The sequence below is a fragment of the Miniopterus schreibersii genome (assembly GCF_964146895.1).
Source record: "Miniopterus schreibersii genome assembly, chromosome: 10".
In the NCBI taxonomy this organism is placed as follows: domain Eukaryota; kingdom Metazoa; phylum Chordata; class Mammalia; order Chiroptera; family Miniopteridae; genus Miniopterus; species Miniopterus schreibersii.
The window spans coordinates 60,699,743-60,715,977 of record NC_138110.1 but is presented as its reverse complement, the minus strand read 5'-3'; the positions used below and the strand labels follow the sequence as shown (position 1 = coordinate 60,715,977).

At 38.0% G+C, this 16,235-nt stretch overlaps 1 protein-coding gene across 5 annotated transcripts in view; it reads left to right on the top strand.

Annotated features, from left to right (window-relative positions):
* The window catches only part of CBFA2T2 (CBFA2/RUNX1 partner transcriptional co-repressor 2), a 117,197-nt gene that overhangs the window by 33,150 nt on the left and 67,812 nt on the right, over positions 1-16,235 (top strand). For 2 of the 5 annotated variants that reach the window (XM_081148445.1, XM_081148447.1), the window contains exon 2: positions 1,105-1,197. The exons of the other annotated variants lie outside the window; for them this stretch is intronic. The gene's annotated coding sequence lies outside the window, so the exon portion shown is untranslated. The remainder of the gene's footprint in view (positions 1-1,104; positions 1,198-16,235) is intronic. 5 annotated transcript variants of the gene reach the window in all.

Genomic DNA, 16,235 nt, shown 5'->3' with positions numbered 1-16,235 from the left:
TGTTGGGTGTCATCCCGTACATCAAAAGGTGATGGGTTCAATTACCAGTCAGGGCACATACCTAGGTTGCAGGTTTGATTCCCTGTCCTGGTGCCTGCGGGAGGCAACCAATGGACGATTCTCTTTCACATCTCTCTCTCTCTCCCTCTCCCTCTCCCTCTCCTCCCCCCCCACTTCCTCTCTCTAAAATCAATTTAAAAAAATTAGGATAGATAGCGAAGGTTATAAAACCTTGCCTTAGTGGGCATACCATAAAAACTAAAGGAAAGACATTTTCAGTTTATGTGAAATTTGAATTTCCATTTGTTTACCCTGAAAAATTACTTTAGCTCATCATAGTCTGTTTGGATGTATTTCTTTGCTGTGAAAAGTTTACCTCATAATAGCAAAGAAAATTAAGTTTTCATTGCTTCTCTGTTTAAAATGTGAAATATTAGGCTTGAAGAGAATTTTAAGGGAATGTGGTAAAAGTAAATTTTTCTATGAAAATGCACAGAGATAATTGGAATGAACTGAATAATGTATAGGGTTTCCAGCAGGTTCCAGTAGGTTCTATGGTTACTTTATCAAAGTAGAAACTTTTAACCTTAATATTTTGTGTTTCCAAGAGATGTTGTGTGCTTGAAATACTGAATGATTTAATTTTTCTTATTTCTCATGTATGTTACTCTGTCAAGAGACAGGAAGTAAAAAGATTGCTTGGCGAAAATTTAACTTAGATGTAATATAAAAATCTGTATAGGCACGTTTACTTTTTGAATGGAGACATTCCAACAAATCTAGTTTTAAAAATCTCTCTGAGGTGAATATTTTTCTGCTAACTTTTGTTATAAACCAGAAACACTTTTCTGAAGAGTAAAAAAGAAGAAATAATCCCAATATGTAAAATGGGAAATTTATAAGGAAAGCATCTCTGTGTTCTGGTTGTTGTGTCAGTGCTAGGCCTTTTGTGAGTTTTAATCTTCACCTGTAGGTTCACTTTTACCTTGAGAACTCAGAGCTTTGGTCTCTTAATTAGTACTTCTGTGGTCTTTGGACTTAGTTTCCTTTGGCTAATAGGCAGGCTTCAGCAATAGGTTTATGTATCTATTTTTTTTTTTTAAGAGGGAGAAAGAGAAACTTCAATCAGTTGCCTCTGGTACTCGCCCTGACCGGGGATCGAACCCGAAACCTAGGAATCAGACCTGCAACCTTTTGGTATGTAGGACAATGCTCCAACCAACTTACCTGGCCAGGGTGGCAACAGGTTTATGTATCTTAATAAAACTCATGTTTTAGGCTTTTCAACCTCAAAATTTCCATATATATCAAAATAAATTCTATTTGAACTTAAGAATGAACTAAAAAAATGAAACTGATAGTACTAGAAGAACATACTGGTGTATGTTTTTATAATCTTTTCTAAACAAGACATTAAAATCAGACAAACTACTGATAAGAGCATAATCTCAAAATAAGAGAAATCGTCACTTAAAAAAACTTGGCTAGGGTAGAACTTAAGGAGCTTGGCAAATTTTCTCCTCCAGAAGCAGATAAAAATGGGCAAGACTGTTAAAAATGACCATTTTAAACTTATACTATATTGTTCCCAGCAGTGTTATTCAGTAACTACAAATAGAAAAAATCCAAATCTCCATCAGCTGGTATGTGGTATGTTCACCTATTGTTTCTATTTGGCAATAAAAAGGAACAAATACTGCCCTGGCCAGTGTGGTTCACTTGGTTAGAGCTTCGTCCCTTGCCACCTAATGGTCACAGGTTCGATTCCCGGTCAGGGCACATACCCAGGTTGTGGGTTCGATCCTCGTAGAGGTGTTTACTGGAGGCAACTGATTGATGTTCCTCTCGCGCGCTCTCTTTCCCTCTCTCCCTCTCCCTTCCCCTCTCTTTATTTTTTTAAAATACATTTTTATTGATTTCAGAGAGAGGAAGGGAGAGGGAGAGGTGGAAACATCGATGATGAGAGAAACCCATTGATCGGCTGCCTCCTACATGCCCCCCACTGGGGATCGAGCCCGCAACGCTCACATGTGCACTGACCCGGTATCGAACTGAGTTCTCCTGGATCATAGTGATGCTCAACCACTGGGCCACACCAGCCGGGCGCTTCCCCTCTCTTTAGAATCAATGAAAAACATATCTTGGGGTGAGGATTAAAAAAGAGAAATGAATACTGATCCATGCTACAACATGGATTAACCTCAGAAACATACTAAGTTAAAAATGTCAGACACAAAAGACAACATGTTACATAATTCCATTTATCTAAAATGTCTAGGAACGGTTAATTTATAGGGACAGAGTGAGCAGATAAGTGATTGCCTGGGACTGTGGTTTTAAATGGGATTTCCTGTAAAGCAACAGAAGAGATTTTTTTGGGGTGATGGAAATGTTCTAAAATGGAATTGTAGTGATGGTTGTAACAACTCTATAAATTTACTAAACAATGAATTGTGCACTTATAATTTAAAAAAAAAATTTGATTGGTTTGAGAAAGAGAGAGAGAGAGAGAGGGAGAGAGAGAGAGAGGAGAGAGAGAGAGAGAGAGAGAGAAAGAGAGAAAGAGAAAGAAAGAAGAAAGAGAAAGAAAGAAAGAAAGAAAGAAAGAAAGAAAGAAAGAAAGAAAGAGAGAAAGAAAGAGAGAAAGAGAGAGAGAGAGAGAGAGGGAGGGAGGGAGGGAGGGAGGGAGGGAGAGAAGCGTGTATATGAGAGAGAAACATCGATCGGTTGCCTCCCATAACCAGGGATTGAACCCACAACCTGGATATGTGCTCTGACCAGGAATCGAACCAGCAACCCCAGCTGAGTCACTCCAGTTGGGCAATAAATAGCTGACTTAGAACCTTACAAGAATTTGGACATCCAGTTTTATAATTCACATAAAGATAGTAAGAGCTGTAGATCCTAATAACTTGACAAATGTAATACTCTGCATTGTCTTTGCACATAGGTATATGTTCCTAGGATAAATATCTTATGTGTGACAGACAGGGGTAGAAAATAGTCACAGTGTTCAGGAAAACCAACTCTGGGCTAGTAGTTTTTAGTAGTTATTAGCAAAGTTCTCTAGAAATTATTAAAAGTTTTTGCCATTTCAAAAAACTAGTAGCTCTTCCATAAGATTTCTTGAAGAGAAGATAATTTTATTTGAATGTGTTATATTTAATAAGAATTTAATTAAACTTTTCAGACCATATCCTCCCCTGCTCTATTTTAATTAAATGAAGGGGTTAGATTAGATTCTAAAGCTAATGTTCTGTGGTTTGATCCTGTTCAGTTTATTTTTTAAACAAATAGGATACTTTATTTATCCAACAAGTCAGAATTGAGTATGTTGATCAAGACATATCCCCTGCCCTCAGAGAATAGTAATGGAGACTCAGGTCAACAAATAACTGAAAATCTTAAGTACCAGTGTAGTATTATGTACTATCGAGCTACCTGGATAGCAGTAGGAGGGGTTATTATCAACCCTGCTTGCTTCAGGTATCATCTCTCCCAAAGGGAAGACCCTTGAGATAAGTTCCTGAAAGATGAATTGTTTTTCAGGTGTGTAGGGGAAGAGCTTATTTGACCCAGTTGTCCACAGTGAAGAAAATCGGTCAATAGTCTGATTTGAGTAGACTAACTGGATAACATTCCTCATGCTTCAGAATATAGGGTTATGTGTTGGTGTATTCCAGCAAATGGTAATTTCTGCTTCATATATTTTCTGTGCTTCTGATCCTTCAACTTTAAAAAAATCTGCTATCACAATTAAATTGAATTCTTGATTTTAAATGATGATCCACAGCTGCTGCAATCTGACTTGTATCCCATAGGGCTGGTGACTCAAACATCAAGAGAACTGTTTTTCAGTTTTGTTTTCAAGATCACTTGTGAACTTGATTGCTTCTCTGTTTTTTTAAAGTTGTCACAAAATTCACCCAAGCTTTGTAATGTTAAGTGTGTTTTTAAAATCAGCAAATTATGAAGTCCTTAAGAAAAAAGGAGTCTGTATGTTGTCATGTGAATTGGAAAGTTAGGACTCCTTTTTTATTTTCAGGTTATTTAATTTAATAATGTTATTACTACACTGAGGATCAGTTTAAGCAAGACAAATAAAGTTTAAACAAAAAAAGGAAAGCTCTAGGGTACATTACATACCACCTAGTCCTGTCCTCTGACTTTGACATATGAGAAGGTCAGTGATTTAGATAATTCACTTCAGTAGCTGAATCAGAACAGTTATTCCAAACTCTTTCTGTTGAATTATAAGAGAAAATCAGTGCCTCCTTAAATGTGTGTTGTAAACTACCTAAAAAGGAAGATACTCCATTTTCTAGTTAGCTGTATATTTCAAACTTTAAACATTTGTTGTGAAACCTGTGGAACCCAAGAAGGTAAGTAAGGCAGCCTTTTTCCTTGAAGTTGGCAAGATTATTTGACATGGAGAAGCTGCGACAAATTGGCCTGTTATCCACCTACTACCCCCAGCAGTGCCGTGTGGTCTGTCCCCTTGACTGTGACTCGACTTAATCTCCCTTCTATAGGTTTAATGCTGTCTAGTCATGCTGACCTTCCAGTTCTTCATACTAGTCATCCTTCTTCCCATACATTCTGTTCCCGCTGCCTGAAATACTTAAAATACTCATCTCTTTAAAAACAAAACCAAAAAAAAATGTAATTCACTTCTCATCTTTTAAGTTTTACTTCATCAGAGAGTACCCCATGTAACACCCCCACCCCACTAACCCGCCCTCTACACCCTGATATGAGGTCCATCCTTTCCTTGTGTTTTTTTCTTTTATAGCACTTATTGTTTATTATACAGCAGGTCCTCAAAAAACATGACTTTATTATAATGTTGATGAGATGTGTAAGAACTTAACTCTTGTTTATATCAATTAGTCTGTGGTAAAATTGGTTTAGTTTTTCATCACTTAGTCACAGTTCAAAGAACCTGTCAACCTTATTAAGTGAGGATTTACTCTACATTTATTTGTATGATGATTCTATTAGTTTTCTCTCCAATAGACTGCAAGATCTCTGTGGGCAGAGACTATATATATGTGTATATTTAAATATATCTATTGATTTTAGAGAGAGGGAGGGAGAGGGAGAGAGAGAGAGATAGAAACATCAACGATGAGAGAGTTATTGATCGGCTGCCTCCTGCACTTCCCCGACCGGGGATCGAGCCTGCAACCTGCGCATGTGCCCTGACTGGGAATCGAACCGTGATCTCCTGCATTCTAGGTCTACGCTCAACTGCTAAGCCACACTGGCTGGGCTTTTTTTTTTCTTCGCTTTTTTTTTAATTTTTCAAAAAATTTATTTTTTATTTTATTATTAATTTTTTTTTTTTTTTTACTGAGACTATATTTTTGCTCACTTTCAACATTTGGCATAATGCCTGACCCACAGTAGGTGTTTGAGTCTTACTAAAGCTGCTCTATTGCTGTAAGTCAGAGTTCAACATAATTTTTTGTAAAGGACCAGGTAGTAAACATTTTTGGCTTTGTGATCTACATGATCTCTGTCCCAATTCTGCTGTTGTCATGGGAAAGCAGCTATAGATAGACAATATGTAAAGAAATAGGCATAGTCCTATTCCAATAATACTTTATTTACCAACACAATAAGCAGCAGACTGTAGTTGGATTATTTTAATGAAGTTCCGTTTTTACCAACTATCTAGAGGTACAATTTATATAGGAAGACAGGTAAAATGCTTGATCCACTAGTTTCAGAATAATGAATTGGTTCTCTAGTATCTTTCAAAAAGGGATCAATTAGTTTTTTAATAAGTACCATTATGAACTCATGAATTTAAACATTTTGCTGTGTTTAAATTCACTGTAGTTATTTTTTCTTGATGCTCAAATGATCTCATTTTAGTTAGTGGGAGCCTCTTCAGGTTGGCTCCTAAGTCCTTTGGACACAAATCTAGAAGTCTTTGATAGCTTTATTGCTTTCTGATATAAGTTTTGTACATTTCTTGCTCCATACCTGGAGTCAACTATTTTTCTAAAGACCCCTGCTTCCTTTTAGTGGGATATGGTATTTAGGATATATAATCTGGGTACAAGACGTGAAAGAACCACCTAGTTTTTCCTTTTTAAGCAACAAATATTGTCTGACGTAATTCCTATGGGTTAGAATTTGGGGGAAGTTTACCTGGATGGCAAGTTGATGTTGGCATTGGCAATTGATTTCAGTTCCTCACCATGTGGCCCTCTTCTTACGGCTGCCTGAATGTGTCTTTATGACATGGTGGTTGGCTTCTCCCAGAGCCAGTGATCTGGGACAGCCAGTCACATCTTTTGATTCATTTCCGTACTAGACAAAGAGGATAATTTAATGCTCTGCCTCTGGACCCAGGCTACGTGGTGCTGATACTAGCTATGCAGGTCAAGTAAGTTACTTAACTCTTTGTGCCTTACTTTTCTTAGCTGTAACATTGAGATAATGATAATACCTACCCAAGAGATCCTATATAATATAGGGTCTTTGTGAAGAGAAATTAGAACAGTCTCTGATACTTAGTGAGTACCCATGTTAAATGTTCAGTCTACTGCTATTGCTGTTATTACAACCCCTGGGATGAACTAAAGACCTGAAACCTAGTCAGTAACTTGCCCTTGACAGAAATAGTCTCTCTTCCGATTTGCCCAAAATTGCCATGACAGAAAAATTGTTTACAGAGTCCAGATATTCCCAGTACCTTAGAAGATTAAGGGTTAGAGAATTGTAGCCTTACGTGTTTGCTTATGTATGTGGACTATCTTTCATTCCTAATCTGTGTTCATGAGGATTTTAGTGCTTGGTGTGTGTTCATGTCATGTGACCCGGGAAGCAGCCAAGCCTCTCCTTGTCCTCCTTTTATTAAAAGTCTGGGTTTTTTTTTGTTTTAAATCCTCATCTGAGGATGTTTTTACTGCTTTTAGAGAGAGAAGAAGGGAGAGAGAAATCCATTGGTTGCCTCCCAAACGTGCCCCAACTGGGGATTGAACTGCAACCTAGGTATGTGCCATGACCAGGAATGGAACCCGCAATCTTTTGGTGCACAAGACAACACTCCCACTGACCGAGCCAGCCAGCCAGGGCCCCTTGACCTCCTTTTAAAAAACTTCTATTTTAAAGCATAGAGTCATAGGAAGTTACAAAAAAAAAAAAGAAAAGGTACAGGGAAGTCCAATGGACCCTTCAGTCAGTTTACCTTAATGGTGATATCTTGTATAACTAAGTACAGTATCTGTTTTCAATGATCAGTTTTTATTTAGCAGGAATTGACTGAGCAGCTATTATATACTAGGTATTTGGGGGGGTGTAAGTGATTAAACTCTGACCTTGAGCAGTTCAGTCCTTCTCTCTAGGTTCTCATTGTTATATTTCTAAAAATGTTTTTTTATTTTGGCTCTTCATTTTTGGAACTTGCTTTAGCAGTTTCTTTAATGTTAAACATTATGTTATTACATTCCTATTTGTTTTAAAACAATTTTTGCACTGGTCCCCATTTTTCATTTTACAATCTTTACAGCATCAGAACCACATTGCCTGCATTGTCTTATTTTAATCACATGCCGGTTTTGCAGTGCTACCAAGTCTGGGTCTAAAAGGCAGCTTGTGAATCATTTACATACATTTCTGTTTATATTCCCCAAATTAATTTGCAGCTTTACATTTTTCGTCCAATTCCATGTTCAGAGTAGTTAATAATTCATTATAAGAAGGAATTTGTCATATAGGATTTAAAAACTGGCTTAAAGAGCAGAAGCTATTAAACAATAGCAGGAACCAGACAATATGTAGGACTTTAAATAGTAATTGTTAAACATTTGAATGTTCCCAAAAATATGAGTCTGTGTCTATGTGTGTCTCTCTCTACATGTTATTCCACTAGGGACTTGCACAGATAGGTTTTGCACAATATCCTTGCTGTTATTGTCAGCCATAAACAAATTACACGTATTTAACAAGTTAATGTCAGATTGGCCAGGAGCCACTGGGAGGTGTGTGCTTAGTGACATCAGCTGGCAAAGAGCCCTGGTAACAGGGAGGGTTGGGAGAGTGGGAGGGAGAGAGAGACAGAGAGACTGACTGTATCTGGGGATTCTGGCAAGGTGAAGAGCTGGTCTGTTTGGCAGGACCTTCCCATCTGGGATCCATCTGTGTTTCCCTGGAATGGGACAGGCAGCTCTAGTCAGTGAGAAATCGCAGATGTGAGAGAGCTGACACATGTCCAGCTAATGAAAGGAGGAGGAAGGCTGATTTCGGATTGGGCTTTGAAGATTAGGAGGAGAAAAAGAGGGGCTTTTTTATATCTATTTCAAATAAATTTGGTATATTAAGAATCTGGATTGTTATAATTGGGCATTTGGGGTAAGTACATTTTAATTTAGTTTTGGGGGCTAAAGTGGGCAGTTCTCTGCCTTTCAGAGCTTTTCTTTCAGATTATGATGATATGAATGTTTTGATATTTGATACGAGTGCAGGATTTAGTTGCTCAGTGCTGTAGGCTGCTTCACTTTGTTCCCATTTCTGTATCACTTTTCATTTGTCCCTCTTATTTGAATGCTGTGCTGTATTGAATGGAAACTTGAATCATGTAATGTATTAATTCTATAACTAGGAAAGTAGTCCTACAAACATCTTTAAGGTATTCCACACTGAGTGTTTCTGTGATGTTTTGAGGAAAAATTTTCTCCATTAGTATGCATAATACAGATAAGCAGTGTTAAAATGATGGCTTGTAAAATACTCTCATCATTAGATTTTATTTCAACCTGTTCAGACGAATAACAACTAAAAGATACCACAGTAAAACTAACAGTATTTTTAATTTTAATGTGTTTAGCTTTTTCCCCATTACATTTTACCCCTATGCTGTTTTCTTCTGTTCACACACAAAATAAACAAGTAACATCAACAAATCTGACTTAAATGGTGACTTTGGAGTAGTTTTGTCATGCAATAAATTCACATGCATATAGCTACTGTGTTCTTTGTTAGTTTGTGATGCATAATTTAGCTTTTTGTTATTTCCATACATTGTATTCATGTTTTCAGACCTCCAAATCCAGACAGCTGTGGGAAGAGCATGGGCCGGGAGCTACACATACTGTACGGCCATTATTCACTAGTTCTGATCTCAAGCAAGCTACTCATTCTCTTTGAGTCTCCTATTTTGTGCTATTCCTGCCTCATGTCATTATTGGGGAAATTTGTCTGGCACATAGAAGGCATACAAGTTAGTTTAAGAAGTTCTAGATGTTCATTATTCTGCCGTGATTGGTTCCTAAGCCATTTGCATTTTTCATTTCAAACTCGGGTTAAGAATGGGACTTGTCTATCTAACTGTAATTTTCAAGGTACCTTCCTCTCGCTGTGCCTACCTCCCACATCATCTGTATCTGTTGTTAAGCCTCACTATGGTAAGAAATGATTTGGAAAGCATTCTAAGTATTCTAATGCAAATGAGTCTCATATTATACCAGGATAGAACTTCAAAAATTCAACAAACTAGAGTGAGGTACTGAATTATAATGTTTTGTGACATTACTGTTTAAATTGTAATTTTTGCATTGAAAATTTTACTAGTTCTCAAATAGGAACTTAACTTTTATTCCTAGAGCTTTTCACTTATGTCAGCTGGAGGACAGTATGGTACTATTCAATTTTTTCAATTTGTGGTCCGATTTCTTGAGGTGGGGGGACGCTTTTTAAATGAAGCTGTTAAAAAGTATTCTCTTATCTGAATTGACTAAATGACTTAGTAAGAATTTTCAAGTTTGTGTTTTGATAGGTGCAGTGTTCAGCATTTTTGGGGACTTGCCTGAATATTTGAGAGGATACAGTGTTTATACTGTATTTACATGATAATCCTTCAGTGAGCAAGTACTTTTCATTACACCCTAGGAGACATGCTCCTAGATGGTGTTGAAAGACAAGGACTTAATGCTGAAGTGTAATCTAGGCTGGGTCTGCTGTGAAGGGGCTAAAAAGGGATTTGCATACTGCTGTATGCTCATACTAGGAATACTCTTGGTGCGACTTTCAAGAAGCACAAAAAGGATAAATAATATGTGAAGATCCAGTGAATGCAAATAAAGCTAGTTGATAGAAGTCCTACTAGGACCACACAGTTCAGGAGAGTAGTTGCTTGTTACTGAGGTAATAACCAAGATATCTTTGAGTTGAACACTGGAGAAAATCATAGTACTTTTTGAAGACTATGAAACTGTTTGGAGAAGCTTTACTACTGTGAAAAGAAGAAACCTTAAATTTATCCTTTTTGTGCTTCTTGAAAGTCGCACCAAGAGTATTCCTGTGAATGACCCAACCAAGGATATTCTTCATAACAAGGGGGCCATGTTGGACTGGAGGTATGTAATGCAATTATGTCAAAGTGGAGAATGAGGATATTGACATTTAAATTGCATCTTTGGTACATCAAGAAAGACTGTTTTGGAGTTTGAATGGACATATTATATACAAAATTGGAAGAATTCAAGTGGATCTGAAAGATTGGTTGGATCAGTTCATGGGAGGTATTTTAAGGCCACTCAGTGTTAGACCTACCTGTTCATAAGTCCCCAGTGATGACCTATGGAAAATGTTAAGTTTGAAAGGGAACTTAAGGGTAATCTAGTTAAATGCATTATTTTCAAGATAAGAAAAACCTGAGGGAAGGGTAGTGGAGTAGTATAAAGTCTGCCTGGCCCAGAGTTTAATACCTTTGTAGGTGGCTGAGCTTGCACTGAAATTGTCTTCTGCATTTCCAGGACATTTTACTTTACAGACTTTTTAAAAAAATCCTTATCCGAGGGTACTTTTTCCATTGCTCTTCAGAGAGAGTAGAAGGGAGAGAGAGAGAGAGAGAGAGAGAGAGAGAGAGAGAGAGAGAGAGAGAGAGAGAGAGAGAGAGAGAGAGAGAAACATCAATGTGAGAGAGACACATCAATTGGTTGCCTCCTGCATATGCCCCAACTAGGGCCTAGGATCGAGCCTGCAACCGACGTACATGCCCTTGGCTGGGATCTAACCCAGGGCCCTTCAGTCCTCAGACCGATGCTTTAACCACTGAACCAAACCGGCTAGGGCTACTACAAATATCATTTTTTGATTACCTGTTGTATGTGATAATATGGTAAAGGATAAAAAAAGTCTCAGAGAAGATAAAATATACACAAACATGCAAAAGTGGCAATTACTGCCACCTTTGGGAGTTAGAACTATTTTGGAAAAGGTAGCATTCAAGAAAGCTTAGTGAGTGGACGGAAAGATTCACTTTCCATCAAACTCTAGTGCCTTAACAGACTTTATCAAGTGCAGAGCTATAGCATGTTAATTTCTACTGTGTTTTCAGTTATACCTAGCTGTTGTGGCTGACTTTTCAAATCCAAGAGTAATTGTTTGCTTCTGAGATACATATCTATATACACGTACATACCATTCTTTTTTGTTTTTGTTTTGTTTTTTTAAATATATCTTTATTGATTTCAGAGAGAGGAAAGGAGAGGGAGAGAGAGAGATAGAAACATCAGTGATGAGAGAGTCATTGATTGAGCCCGCAACTCGGGCATGTGCCCTGACTGGGAATCGAACCCCGATCGCCTGGATCCTAGGTCGATGCTCAACCGCTGAGCCACGCCCGGCTGGGCCATACCATTCTTTTTTAAAACTTGTGATTTTTAGAGAGTGGAAGGGAGGGAGGGAGGAGAGAGACATCCATTGATTGCCTCCCGCACGTGCCCTGACAGGGGCCAGGGATCGAACCTGCAGCCTAGGTACATGCCCTTGTTGGGGAATTGAACCCACCACCCTTTGGTGCATGGGCCAATGATCTATCCACTGAGCCACACCAGCCAGGGCTAAACAGCATTTAATTTTTAAGTCCCATGTGGCATCACATTTATTCTGGGAAATTTTAAATGCCTATGGATTCACTTTTCTAACGCATCCCAAAACCTGTAAAAGCTAGTGGAAATTCTGTTATCATTCAATCCTGAGCAGCTTGTTAAAGATGCCTGGCAAGGTGGGATGCAATTCTGCGTAGAATATATATGTACATATATCTTCAATTGCTTCTCGTAGCTGGAATTCTGAAGTAAATATAATGTTTTCATTTGGCTATGGTCTAAGGACAGGTGGAGGAAAGGCAGTGAAAAGACTGTAGGTTTTAGCAGTAGGGAGTGTAACCATGAGCTAATTAGACCTTCACTTCTAAGCCCAAATTTTCTCACCTGTAAAATGGGAGTAAAAATAGCTGTTATTGTGGGTTTTAAGGATTAAGTTAGAAAGTAACAAGCATGATTCTTGCTGCATGAATACACAATAAGATTTATCTTTCCATATGATTTTTCTTAGCCCTCCTCTAAACCTGGAAGTCACAATAACTAAAATGTGTGTTTTGCATGTTTTCAATAAATCTTTCTTCAGACTGACAGGGAACCAACCTTGTTTCCTTAACTAATTCTTAGTCATGGGAGAAGGGTGTGTGTAGAGAATGTAGCATCCTTAAAAACTCAAACCTGTTGCTGTGTGGCAAGCTGTTAATGTTTGGGGACCTTCATTACATATCCTGTTGGAAGAGCTGGGGGATGGGCCGCTTTGTGGGTGACAGATGTGCCCTATGCTGCCGGCGGGCGCGTGCCGGCTCTATCCCTCTGCTCCCAGCACCAGGTGCAGCCATTGTTCTGGCTGGTCTCTCTTCATCCGGCCTCGTCTGTTACTCTGCTCTTTCTAGCTCATTGTTTCTGTAGGAAATTAGCATTAAAAACCCATCTGAAACCCCCATGTCCCTCAACTGCAGGTGACTGTTATTGGCCCCAGCTGCCACCCTTGCGCTTGATTACTTCCATATGGGTCTCTGCAAAGAAGTAGTAGCGATTTATTGATTTCCACCACAACTCCCACCTCTATTACTCAAACTATAATACCCTGAAATCTATTAGACCCCCAATAGGCTGTATAGCTCAGTTGGCACTACAACTGTGATGAACGTTTTACAAGCAAAACTAATTACACCCTCTTTCTCCCCCTTTACCACCTTCTACCTAAATATTAAATGTAAAAAAACCCAGAGTGTCATAAGTGGAATAGTAAATCTTTTAGATGTCTGGAGATGAATTTTTATGAGTAGTAAAGCTTTTAGAGTTTGGATGGGCTTTTATGGAAAATTTTAGTCACTGCTTTAAATATTTAATACCACACCCATAACACTCAAGCAAACCATGACCCAAAGAGCCCCTAGGGTGGGGGTGGGGGACACAAAATTTTGGGTCATTTGCTTTTCTGTTTATTAAATTTAATCCGGATAGGCAGTTGTTAGGAAAGGGGCGTTGTTTAAAATTGCATATTTTTGAGGAAAACTATATGCAGTTAGAATTAGTTAAATCCTTTAGTTTTGCATTGTTGTGTTGTTTGCACAAATTGTTGTTTTAGTGTATTTATTGGGATAAATACCACAGCTAGGAGGTTGGTGTCCTAGACTTTTTTCTTCCTTCATCAGTAAACAAATTAAGTGTTCTATTTTGGTTATTGGCCTAAATTAAGATTATAACCTCAAACGGATTATCAGGCATAAAACTCCAAATTGAAATAGTTATTAGCTCCTGATGAATTGTATTGTGATCTTAACAAAGACACTACCCCTATCCATGAAGAGTATTTGGTCCTAGTAGCCTTTATAAATAAATAGCCCAGAAAAATCAAGGTGGAGGTAATTAACTAAGATCTTTTGACTACTGAGTGTTTAGCAGTGCAAATCACTTTTAAGTCTTGAGTTTACAACATTTCAAATAAAGTTATTTAAATTAACAATTTCAGCATTTTGAACTTAGTTACATGGTGCTTATATCACAAGTAATTATGGGGAAATGTCCTTTGTCTTTCTTCTTTCTTTTCCTTTCTCTTCTGGAATTTGGAGTTTAAAAAGGTCCTAGAATTTTAAGAGCCCATGGAAGCCACATTTTACTTGATCTCTCTGATGAAGGTAAGCTTTCAGGTAAAGCCGTGTGATTACATTTATTTTTATTTTTAATTTATCTTTAGTGTTGAAAGTATTACAGATGTCTACTCATGTGATTATTTAGAGCAGGTTAGGATTTGTAGTTTCTGTAGAGTCTTTTGTGAGCTTCCTAATTTGCCCCCTCATTTAAGCAGTGGAGAAATGGAAAGTTAGGTCAGGAAAGGGAAGAGTTGAGATTTATAACTGAATTTTCTGACTAAAAATTAAATGTGCTTTCATTTGCAGTTTGGAACTAGTAAAAGTTGGGACTGATTGTAAGCATGATATGGCTATAGATATTATTGTCTTGAGGTATGTGTACATGTTTTTAGTTTTTCTTTTTGGTGCTCATGAAGAACAGGGTTTTTCTTTAGTGGCCTATCTGACAAGAAATGTGCTTATTTTATGTGCAGAGTAGGAGAAGGAGTTTGCAGTCTAGCTGAAACATTTTCTGTTCGGCCCTAGGAGTGGTATGAGGTAAATTGTCCCATACCATTTCTGGGGCTAATGCTATGGAAGCTAACTAGCTTTTTTTGTTGTCTTTTTTAACAGAAATGGCAAAATATTCTTCTGTTGCCCTAAGGAGGGAAGCATGGCAAATGGCCAGGTGTGCTCTGATTGCCCAAATAACAGTTATGGTAGAGATTCTTTAACAGGGCTGGGTGGGACTAGGGTGAGGCAAATGAGGCACCTCAGTGAAAAATTTGAGGTACTCCTTTTCCCTGTCTCCCTGCACTTAAATTTGGGCCCTGGGCATCTCACTCACCCCCTGCCCATCCCAGCCTTGCTCTTTTAGTAGTGTCTAAAGTAGGAAGAGGATGGCAGGCTTGCTGTAGAAATGTTATTTTCCATCTTTATTTTGGAGAGTGAATAAAATAAGTGTTTCTTTGTTTTTCCAGCCAAGGGATCCATCTCTAACACCTGATCTTTTAAAAGTGTTTGGAGGGAGGGGCCAGGAGAATCAGTGATTTGTCTTGAGAATTTTGTTTTTTTGGAGTCAGTTTCAGATATTGTAGTACATATATTTGAAGGCCCTTCAACTGTCTTGGTTTCTTTTTATTTTTTATTTTTTTTCCCCCCTTGGTTTCTTTTTAATGTGCCACTTTATTTTCTCGACATTTTGTGTACACAAATCAATATATACATTGTACTAGACATGAAAATAGTGGGTGAGTTCAAAGATAGACAGTAGAGGATATTCCATACTCTACTTTTTCTGCTCTTTCAGAGGTGATTGCTTATAATACCTTTTAATTGCATTCTGCAATCTCATGCTGTCAACTCCCAAATTTATGTCTGAATCATATTTGTCTTTTGAGCTCCAGAATTATCTCACTGCCTAGTAATGAACATTTTCATATATGCCAAACTTGTTGATTGTGTTGTTCAACTATGATATAGCTATACTAATTTTTCACTCTTGTCAGTTTTTAAGAAAGATGTGTTAAAACCTGCTGTGAATGTGTGTTTTCCATTTCCCTTGCAGTTCTGTCAAAATTTTGTTTTTGAATCTGTGTTGTTAGTTACATATTTTTCCAGGATTATTATATTTTCCCAATGAGTCCTTCCTTTATCATTTAGATAATGACCCATTTTTGTCCCCAATAATGCTTTATTAAAGCCTATTTTCTGTAATATTGCTAACCCATTTGCTTTTTTTCACTTTTTTCTTAAATTTTCAGTGTCATTGTGATTTAGACATGAATCTTAAGAATAGCAAATACTGCCCAGCCGGGCATGGCTCAGTGGTTGGATCATCGTCCTGTGCACCAAAAGGTTGTAGATGATTCCCAGTCAGGACACATACTTAGGTTGTGGATTCGATTTACAGTCTGGGCACGGGAGGCAACCAGTCGATGTTTTTCTTACATTGATGTTTCTCTCTCTTCTTTCCTCTCTTCCTAAAAATCAATAAAAAACATATCTTCTTCCCGGCTGGTGTGGCTCAGTGGATTGAGCGTCATCCCATGCACCAAGAGGTCACCGGTTCGAATCCTGGTCAGGGCACATGCCCTCTTGTGGTTCGATCACTGGTAGGGGCATGCTGGAGGCAGCTGATTGATGTTTCTCTCTCTCCCTCTCCCTCTCCTTTCTTCTCTCTCTAAAATAAAAAAAATATTTTTAAAAAACAAGCAAACAAAAAAACATATCCTCCGGTGAGGATTATAGAAAGAGAGAGAGAAATATGTCCTGACCAGGAATCCCACCGGTGACCTCTTGGTACATGAGATGATGCTCAGTC